Source organism: Silene latifolia, chromosome 9 (genome assembly GCF_048544455.1).
Source record: "Silene latifolia isolate original U9 population chromosome 9, ASM4854445v1, whole genome shotgun sequence".
Lineage (NCBI taxonomy): Eukaryota > Viridiplantae > Streptophyta > Magnoliopsida > Caryophyllales > Caryophyllaceae > Silene > Silene latifolia.
Window position 1 is genome coordinate 62,586,908 of NC_133534.1, and position 11,048 is coordinate 62,597,955.

The following is an 11,048-nucleotide window of genomic DNA, read 5'->3' on the forward strand; positions in this document are numbered from 1 at the left end:
CTTATGCTTAACTGGGAGAAGTGCCATTTCATGGTCAACGAGGGAGTTGTCTTAGGGCCCTTAGTTTCAGACAGGGGAATAGAAGTTGACAAAGTGTGGACATGGGCCACGTCTCGGTCTGTGGATTTGGGCCACAAGCCAATCTGCGGTGACGGGCCACCTGCACGCCAAGCCAATCTGTGGACGTACATTGGTCTCTTGAAAGCCACGCTCGGCGGCGTAAAAATGATTTCGACCGGATCGCTTTAGATCGGTCGGTTTCGTCTCGGTAAGGGTCTCGAAACGATTAGAGATGTTCGGAGTCGCCACCAAGCATTTGTGGGATACTTGGAACCCGTTCGAATCCACTTTATACCTAGGTCAACCAAGGCAAAAAGCGGTGTTTGACATAGGTACTAAAGATAAGGACTCGTCCCCCTTTTAGCATTTTATGCCTAAAATGAATCTCGTACGCCCTGGATAAGGTCGTTCACTATCCAAAGGTTCTGAGTAAGGGGTGAGGGTACGTATTGGGAAGCCCTTTAATCGGACACCCAATCCCGCCTGCGTTAGCAGCCTCTACTGCTCGATCGTGGTTGTTTAAGTGCAAAAGTTGATAGAACGGTTAAAATGCATGAATGCACATCCAAAAGTCTTAACCTAACATGAGAGCTTTCTAAGTCGGTTTGTTAATCCAAATATCAAGCATAAGATGTCAAGTTGGATTTATGGTTGATTTGCATGTGACAACGGAAATTAAACATCCATAAACCAAATTCGGGGTATGATGCTTAACACGATCCATTTATTGAAAAAGGGTGTCAAATGACAAAGTGTAAAAACGTAAGCTTGTCAATCTGATCTGTCATGTGTTCGGATTAATCGTAATCGGGATCGTCCTAGAAAAGTGCCAAAAACGAGGCAGAACAGTGCCAGGCAGCCCCATTGGGGCACGAGCCTGTTTGCGAGATAAAGGGCTCTGCCTTGGTTTCAAAGTATGAAAACAGGCAGCCACTTAGGGCGCGAACCATGAGGTGACCTAAGGGGGTATCTCCTGGTTCTTGAAAAGGTTATTTAAAACCGTATTTGTGACTAAATAATTTGCAAATGTTGTTTGCATGACTCGGAATAATTACTATTATGTTAGTAATACTCATTGTCGGATTTGCAAGTTTGAAAAGCATAATAAGATGGTAAAAGGAAAATGTTTGATTTGAACTAATTATGTTAAGTTCAATTATTTGTAATTAGTCAAGTTTGTCATCGTACTCGGATTAAACCGACATGGTATAAAGAACCAAGGATGATTATGAATTATGACTAATATGTTTACAAATGTAAGCAAATGAGAAAAATGGTAAATAAAATAAAAGGGTGTTAAAATACCCATTAAAATGTAATTAACCAATTATATCATCGAGTCACGGAATAAACCGTCATGGTATAAAGAACCAAGGATGATTTTTATAATGGCCAAAGTATGTATCATAAAAACGAAATAAAATGGTAAATAAAAGAAAAGGATTTCTTTTCAAAATGTAATTAACCAATTAATATCACCGAGTCACGGATTAAACCGTCATGGTATATGGAACCAATGGTGATTATGATTTATGGTTAAAAAGTTTGTCATAAAAATGGTTTGAAACATTCGAAATGGTAAAAACCGTAAAAGGAAAGAAGTAAAAATGAAAGAAAGTGTTGAAGGAAAGACGAACTCAAACACGTTTGAGTCTGACCTGGGCACCCCATTGAGGCGCGAGCCACGTTGCACATTAAGGGGCTTCTGCCTCAGGCCAAAACTCGGTTTTGGCTCGTCTAACCTATATTTGAATCGTGTTATGCATTGTTCATGCTTATAGACTCATAAAAACAGTAAATACATGAAATAAATTGAGTTGTTTACACCCTCAAACTCACGTGTATAATGTTTGCGACATAGACGACTTTAGAGACAAGTGTTCTCGTAGCGACTACTCACGATCAAGAAGTTTAAAAAGAGTGCCTTAAAAAGGGATTTTGTTTTGGAAATGAGTTGAAAATATGTTAATTAAAACATGTTGATTAATGTTGAGTTGGTCTAATGGGTCGGTCGAATGCACGGCGACGGTACCAAACAATATGTGTAAGGCTTGTGTTTACGATCGGTAGGTCGTAAACACGTGTCGATTTTGTGACTTAGGAAGTCGAGTATAGAAGTTTAAGGGAGAAGGAGGGGGCGGACGCTCGCATGAAGATTATGGTGTATGATGGTGGGTATTTATAGAGAAATGTGGGATGGTAGGTCGGTTGATTTTGCTTGGAGGCTAAGGAGACACCCCATTGAGGCGCGAGCCACCCCGTGACTCAATGGGGCGTGTTGTCCCTTTCAATTTCGACGTGGCCTATTCTCCATCCATTATTGATTTGTGGTAGTCAAATAGGATGTCGTGTAACAATATGGGCATATAATAAGATAATTTTAGGTGTTACTTGAGGTTGGTGTTTTGTGTGCTTGACTCGAGTTTGACCCGTGTGAGTCGGGATTTGAATTTCGAGTCGGTTTTTGGCTCCGTGTCGGTTTTGACTCTAATTAGGGTCATTTTAATGGAAATTACATGATGAAAACATTCATGGCATTATTTTCGACATTCGAGATTTGGTTTGACTCGGTTTGACTCAGGTTGACTCGAGTTGCGGGTTTCTGAGTCGGTTTTGGATCCGAAGACAGTTTTGACTCTAGTTAGAGTCATTTTAATGGAAATGACATGATGAAAACATTCATGGCATTATTTTTGATATTCGAGATTATGGTTGACTCGGGTTGACTCAGGTTGACTCGAGTTGCGGGTTTCTGAGTCGGTTTTGGGTCCGAAGACGATTTTAACTCTAAATATTGTTATTTGAATGCAAATGGAGTTAGAAAACTTTTGAAATCATTTTTCATATTCCAGTAGTGCATTAAACCGTCTCATTTATAGCCAATCCACGCATGCATATCAAAAACACGATATAGTCCGATCATCATCGGGTGGTTTTTGGGAGGTGCAGATACTGGGTATCTACACAAAGCAAAAGTGGAAGTGATTTAGCAATTACCTCCTCCTGTTAACGTTAAAGGAGTGAGGAGTTTTCTGGGTCACGCCGGCTTTTATCGCCGGTTTATCAAGGATTTTTCAAAAATTGCTAAACCACTTACACAACTGCTACTTAAGGATGCCTCTTTTGTATTTACTGATGAGTGTCTTTCTGCTTTTAACAGGTTAAAGCAGGCTTTGGTATCTGCGCCGATCATACCGCCTCCCGACTGGGATTTGCCGTTTGAGATAATGTGTGATGCTAGTGACTATACATTAGGGGCGGTTCTAGGCCAAAGGAAAGACAAAGCTTTAAATGCAATTTACTATGCTAGCCGAACTCTGGATGAGGCTCAAGTGAAGTACACCACTACTAAGAAAGGGCTGCTAGCTGTGGTTTATGCCTTAGAGAAATTTCGTTCTTATTTGATTGGGTCAGAAGTTACTGTTATTACTGACCACGCAGCGCTGAGGAATCTTCTGGCTAAGAACGAAGCTAAACCACGGCTATTGAGATGGATACTCCTTCTTCGGGAGTTTGATTTGCAGATAAAAGATAAGAAAGGAGCTGAGAACGTTGTAGCTAATCATCTATCAAGACTGTCACAGCAAGAGGGAGGAGATTCTTTACCTATTGGTGACTCTTTTCTTGATGATTCTTTGTTTGCTATTTTGTCCTCTATTGTTAACCAAGATCCTTGGTATGCAGATCTAGCTAACTACGTTGTCAGTGGCACGCTGCTGCCTGACCATTCTCATCAGCAGAGGAAGCGTTTTCTGTATAACGCTAAGCAGTACTGCTGGGATGATCCTTATTTGTTTAAGAAATGTGCAGACGGTCTCTACATATGGTGTATTCCGCAGTGGGAGACCAAAGTAACCCTGGAAGGCTGTCACTCATCCTCTTATGGTGATCACCACGGTCCATCACGTATCATGGCTAAGGTACTTCAGTCTGGTTTTTAATGGCCTACTTTGTTTGTTGATGCTAAGGCTTTTGTTTCAGCTTGTGATGCCTGCCAACGATCAGGGAATATTTCAAAGTGACATGAGATGCCACAAAATGGTATCTTGTAGGTTGAGGTTTTTGATGTCTGGGCATTGATTTCGAAGGACCGTTCCCATCTACTAAAGGTAACAAGCATATTTTAGTAGCTGTTGATTATGTGTCTAAGTGGGTGGAGGCAATTGCTTCACCCCATTGTGATGCCAAGACCATGATTAAGATGTTTAAAAAGATCATATTTCCTCGATTTAGTGTCCCTAGGGTCGTCATTAGTGATGGGGGAATGCACTTCAAAGAAAAGAAACTAACTTCCATTCTATCTAAAGTTGGCGTTCAACACCGGCGTGGTTTGGGTTATCATCCCCAAACTAGTGGTCAGGTTGAGGTCTCTAATCGCGAGATTAAAGAGATCTTATCTAAAGAAGTTTCTAAATCACGGAAGGACTGGAGTCTTAAATTAGAAGACACATTATGGGCTTACAGAACTGCCTTTAAGACACCGATTGTTGCATCACCTTATCGGTTATTTTATGGGAAATCATGTCATTTACCTGTTGAATTGGAATGTAAAGCTTGCTGGGCAATTCGTGAACTTAACTTTGATCCTAAGTTGTGTGGTCAGAACCGTCTTTTGCAGGTAGATGAACTGGAGGAGTTTAGGCTCAACGCCTATGATAGCTCATGTATCTGCAAGGAGAAGACGAAGAGATGGCGTGACAAAATAATTTTACCTCGTGAATTTCACGTCGGGCAGAAGGTGTTGCTGTTTAATGCCCGACTGCGATTATTTCCTGGCAAGCTGAAGTCCAGGTGGAGTGGACCTTATACGGTGACAGCTGTCACTAAATTTGGGTCTGTTGAGCTAGAAGGTCCCGAAGGAAATAGGTTCAAGGTGAATGGGCAATATGTGAAGTATTATCACGAAGCAAATGAAGCAGGCAATCGTGTTGAAGTCTTGTACTTCAACGAGCTTGATGCGCCAGTTAATTTAAGCCAGAAAGGTCGTGCGGGACCTCTTAAACCTGCGCTTTCCGGGAGGCAACCCGGACTGTTTTGTTGTACTTTTGTTAAACTCATTTTCTTTTCCTTTATCTGTGTGTTGAACTTTAAACGCCGAACTATGCGTCCCTCGTATTTTTCCATACTTCTTATACGCGTTTTGTAGGTGAAGCAGCTCGATCGAGTAGTTTTTCTACTCGATCGAGTGATTTTGCTAAGATTTCCACTCGATCGAGCAACTGCTATCTTCGATCGAAATGCTGCAAAACCCTTTTCTCTCGATCGAGTAACTTCTCCTCTCGATCGAGGGCTTTTGGCGCCAAATCCTCTCGATCGACCTGTTCTGAGTCATTCGATCGAGCAGTCCCGTGTTCCAGCAGCTATTTTCCGTCCAGTGAGCTGCTGTATGGCTACCTATGACTTCCCATGTTCATGGTCGGTTTGGAGAGGTCCCTCTTCATGACGTCTTGTAAGTTTTCCGACTCTCGCTATCCTTTTCTCCTTAGTTGGCATTTCTTTCCCTATTTTTGGTACAATGAGGACATTGTACGGTTTGGTTTGGGGAGGTATGCATCCATATCTGTGTCTGCATGTTTTCTTGCATTTTCGTTTGCACGTTATTCATTTTCGCATGCGTCGTTGTTTTTAATTCAAAATAATCACATAAAATTCGAAAAAAAATTCACATTTATTTTGAGTCGGAACGTTTGAACTTTGACGCTGCATCAAGTCTTTACCCATGCCTTGCATATTCTTGACATAATGTTGGCATGATAATGTGTATGATCTACGAGTTTTTTTTTCTCGCTTAGCTGAACGAATAGACTTGACTCACGTATCGGCAAGCTACATTACATTCTGAGGTTAGAGCTTTATAAACTGGTGACATTCATGACCGGTTTCATGTAGAATGTGAGTAGTACTCTCTATGAGGCATGTAACATCAATTTGCATAAGCATGAATTTAGTCTTCTTAATACCTGTATGCATTCGGTCTGTGGATGGTGACACATGTTAGGAGAGGCAATTCCCTTTATTTCATTCTACCCATGAGCCTCACATAGCCAAATTGCGTTTTTGTCCTATTAGCTACAATCTACAATTTTGCCTACCTTAGCCAAGCTAGTGATGAGTAGTTGTTTGGGAAGTTTTATTGCGGTTTGGTTATATATCTGATTTCAGAAGTCGGTAGAAGAATTGAAGGGAATGAAAAGGAAAATGCAGTGAAAAGAAATTGATGTGAAAAAGAGAAAAAAAAAAAGAAAAACGATAGAAAAAGAAATATGAAAAAGAAAGAGAAAAAAATCATATGCGGAAAAATGAAATTTTGTATAGATGATTTTTACTCCCATGTTTTATTTGTATTTTATGGGGAGTTGACAAGTTTATGGTGTATTGTGAGTTGAGTGCATCCAGTTTGCACTGTTTTGTATTGATATATATTGAGTATGAAGTTGGGATGTAGTTTCAAAATTTGGATCCGTAGTTGCTAGCCTGGCTATTAACTCCACATTTCCAAATTCATTTTAGCCTCTTCTTACCCATTGCCTCACTTACCCAAATGTAAGTCCTCAGCATGTATCTTGGTAATTAGTTTGGTTGGAATGCATATGTACGGTTGTAGAGACTTTATTCATGTTAAACTCCATGCATGTTCTTATAGGTCGAGTTAGGTGAGTGTCCTTACTTCTTTCTATCTTTCACTTATATACACACCTTGTGCTTAAATTGGAGTGATGAGCGACCCATGAGAGTCCGATATCTTTGAGTCTTGCAAGGTCGACGTTTCAGTAAGTTTGAGACATTGATTTAATTCGTTTGCACTTATCACTTGCCACTTTGTTAGTTGTTGCATTAAACTGGTTTTGGTGGATAATTTATAGCTAATGCGTTGGTCCCGTTCCACTATTTGTTCTGAGTTGCATTCATAGTTTGCTTGGGGATAAGCAAAGGTTTGGTTTGGGGAGATTTGATGCGTGTATTTTATATAAGGTTTTTACCTCATTTTTACACGTATTTTCGTACTATTTATGTAGCATCGAGCTACAAATATCCCCGAATAGTCTACTTTGGTTTGTCTTGTGTAAATTGCAGGCACGGACCGAAAAGAAGATAAATCGAGCCTAAACTTGTCTCATTTGCATGCATTTGTGGAGAATAAGGAATTGGAGCCTGTAATCTATCACTTTGAAGACGCGTGAGCTGATTTCGGAAGTTGTCAAAGTGCCTTACGTGCTAATATAGCTTGATCGACCACTTTTCAGTCGATCGAATGCTTTATCCTTGAAGTTTCACTCGATCGAGTTGTTTTCATACTCGATCGAGAAGGTTAATATAAGAAGTCCTCGATCGAACGGTTTTTCCATTCGATCGAGAGGAGTTGCTGCTTAGTTCCTCGATCGAGTGGTTTAATTATACTCGATCGAGAGGTTTTTATCCTGTATGTGTTTTTGCCTTATTCCGTATTGGCTTTGTAATTAGGCTTGGTAATTAGGTTAAGTAGTAGGATTTTCGTCTACTTAATCACTGAGTAGACTACGTTACTCCATTTCTCCTCTCACCTCTCTACTCTCTTCTACCCTTACTCTAGACTACTACTTGGAATTGAATCTTGTAATTGGTACATTACTCTCTTTTATTTTCTAAATCGTAATCTATTTTATTGCTCTTTATTCCTTCTTTCCCTTATTGCTCTTTGTTATTGCTCTTGTTTAATCTCTCCTATTGCATTATTATGATGATTAATTTCTATTATTTATGTATGATTGTTGTTAATTCGATGATAATGCGTAGCTAATTCTATCTCGCTAAGACTTAGGGAATCCATGATTATGAAGGAATTGTAAATCGATATACTAGGTTTAATGCTTGTATAGTTTATGTTGTTAATCGCTACATTTAATTGTTTCTGTCTAATTGAGTCGGCGCAATTAGTCATTTAATCGCAGTAAACCTTGACCTAGACCGGAAGGTTGGAAAGGGTGAGACTTGTAGCGAACATTAGGGCACGTAGTGAGGGCGGAAGCTAAGCTATTTGTGCTTTAGGGCGAATTGAGACCGGAAGGAGATATTCACTGCCCCATAGACCATACTTGCATTGACCTGAGACCTAGATTGCTTGACTGAATGATCATGTTGAACCGACTGTCTTAGCTAATTTCTCTCTATTTGCTTAATCCTTATTTTCTTACCTTTTCTCTCTTCCTTAATCTCTTAGTTTAGAATAAACAAATTCAAACCCCCAGAAATTGGTTACCGTGACGGACTTAGTTAAGGCTGACATTTTCCCATCTCCCTGTGGAGATCAACCCTACTTACTGATAGCTTCTGATAGTGTATCTAGGTTTATTTTTGGTACCTGACGACGGTATCACCTGCGATCGTGTTGTGAGCCTGTGGTCAGGAGTACTCGGGTCATCCACCTTGCGGGGAAGGATTCTGGGCTTGGCTGCAGTCATGTTCGAGGCTCAACGAGGATGTTGTGTTCTTTAAGTGGGAGAGTTTGTAACACCCCAAGAGTTTGAGAGGAAAAGTTGTCCACATCGGGAAAATAAAGAGTTTGTGATATGTTTATAAAGGATTTCACCCACCACTAAGTAACAACGCCTTGTACTTTTGGTCTTAAGTGAGGACAAATATGGGCCCAAAAGTACACATCCTATCTTATTAGGGGGGTTGTGTTACGACGGTGGCAGGTCGGGTTGTTATAATTTCAATAAATATACTGGAAAGTATGCTCAATTTAAAGCATTTTTCGCAATAAAGGTAATGATTTACATTTTAGAATTTTTATCAAAAATTTTTTTTATATAAATTTAAAATAAATACCCGTAATTTTTATTTGTAATTTTGTAATACATTTATTAAAATCCAGTTAATACTTTGTTGAGCTTTATGTACCATTTATTATATTTATATTTAATATCCAACTGTAATTAATACTTGTATTTAATGCTGAATTGACACATGGCACATCAACAACGCTTCAACCCAGTTTTATATATGTACTAAGTAGTATCACGCGCTTTGCACGGCCTGTTTGAAAATTTTATTATTATAATTGAAGAAAAATAATATAATTCATATATAACATTTAATATCTTTACTTATAAAAAAAATTAACTTTCTCAACTCTTTTTTTCTTAGGTTTAACTTCAATGTTTTAAAATAAAATTTATATAGTTTTAATCAATATATATAACTAAAGGAGGCTTTTTTTTCTAATTATACTATCAGAATTAGAATTAGGAGATAATTAATTGCTTACAATTTTTCCATTATAATTAGGAATATAATTTTCCTATTAGAAATGAGAATTAATTAATTAATTTACAATTTTTCTATTAGGAATAGGAAATAAATTAACAATTTATTAAGGCTTTTTTTCCTAATTATACTATTCGAATTAGGAGATAATAACTATTTAAAATTTTTCTATTATAATTAGGAGTATGATTTTCCTATTAGAAATGAGAATTAATTAATTATTTTACAATTTTATTATTAGAAGCAGGAAATAAATTAATTATCTACAATTTATTAATATTAAAAAATTATTCATTAGTATTTGTTCACTTTGTTATTAAATTAGAAGGAAAACAAACCTTTGATATATTTATAATATCAATTTTATAACAACTTCCGATTAAGAAAATGAGGTATTATGAGGCTAAAAGGCCTTACGCTGAACTGGGTTGTGACAAATGTGCAGGCATAATACGTACTACATGGAATTTACTCATATAAAGAGTAAAATGAAAGCTGAAATATGCCCCCTACGTCTTTTGTTATTGCTAATGTCATATTTAATTATACATAATACGAAGTTTATTTTTCAAATGTCATAAGTATTTCTCTTACTAATTTTAAAGTTAGTTCCCTCACAATACACTTCAACTTTATATTGATAATTTATCATATTATGACAAATGAGTAAATTGTTTTGAAAAACGTTATTGTGCGATTGTTTTACAATTTAAAGTAAAAATGGTACCACGAGTAATAGAATAGATTTTAATGTGGCTTGAAGGTAAATCAGATACATTAAAAAAATTCATGAAAAACACATAAAAAGGTAAGAGTAATTTTTATCTAACATAGTGAAGACCCTCTCTCTCAAGCTTTTCTTCTGACAAATTTACATGCATAAAAACTGTATTATTCAATTATATGGAGCAAACTAATTATTTTTGATGCTATAATTTTTTTTTTTTGTGTAAATTGAGCACATCATCACTATAATTTAGGTAGAGATATGAATTGGGGAAGGGTGAGACATATGCGTCATGCGTAATATGATGCTTTAACCACCTTTAGGCAAAAATAGAAAAAAAATGAAAAAAATTTAAAACTAAAAGGGGGTAACGTACTTGCCAACTCTTCTTTAGTTCTCTACCGCATTAATATTCTCATAAAGTTTATGACATTTATTTTATATTAATAAAAAATGATTATATTGCTTCGTGCAATTTGTGATTTATAACTTTTAGCTAACTTATTTGAACTTGCTTAAATTTATATATTTTAAGTGAAGAATATTAATTATAAATATGATAAAGATAAAGTTTGATCTTTAATTTCCTCAGAGATAAAAAAAATTCAATTTTTATTTTCTTATAATATACTAATGAAATGTCATATTGTAAACCGGGAAATTACACCAAAATCTACTATTTTAATATGTTGATGATCAACACTCAGATAGCACATTTGTTATTTAAATAGTGTAAAAACTCTCAAAATGCTACAAAAAAATGTTCAATCTGTCGTTATTAAACAAAACCTAAGTTTCTGCATTTTTTTTCTCATGTTCAACTTAATATTTACGGGATGTAAAAATGATGAAGTTCAGAAAGTAGCGGTTAGTTTTCTGTTAGTTAGATGGACTTTTCAAGAGAGAGATGAAAGCTTTGCATTTTAGACTTTTTTATGTGTGAACCGAAGGGATTAAGTAGTGGGATAAAGGTTGTTTTGAGTGGGAATGAGGTTGATTGCGACGAGTTGGTTGA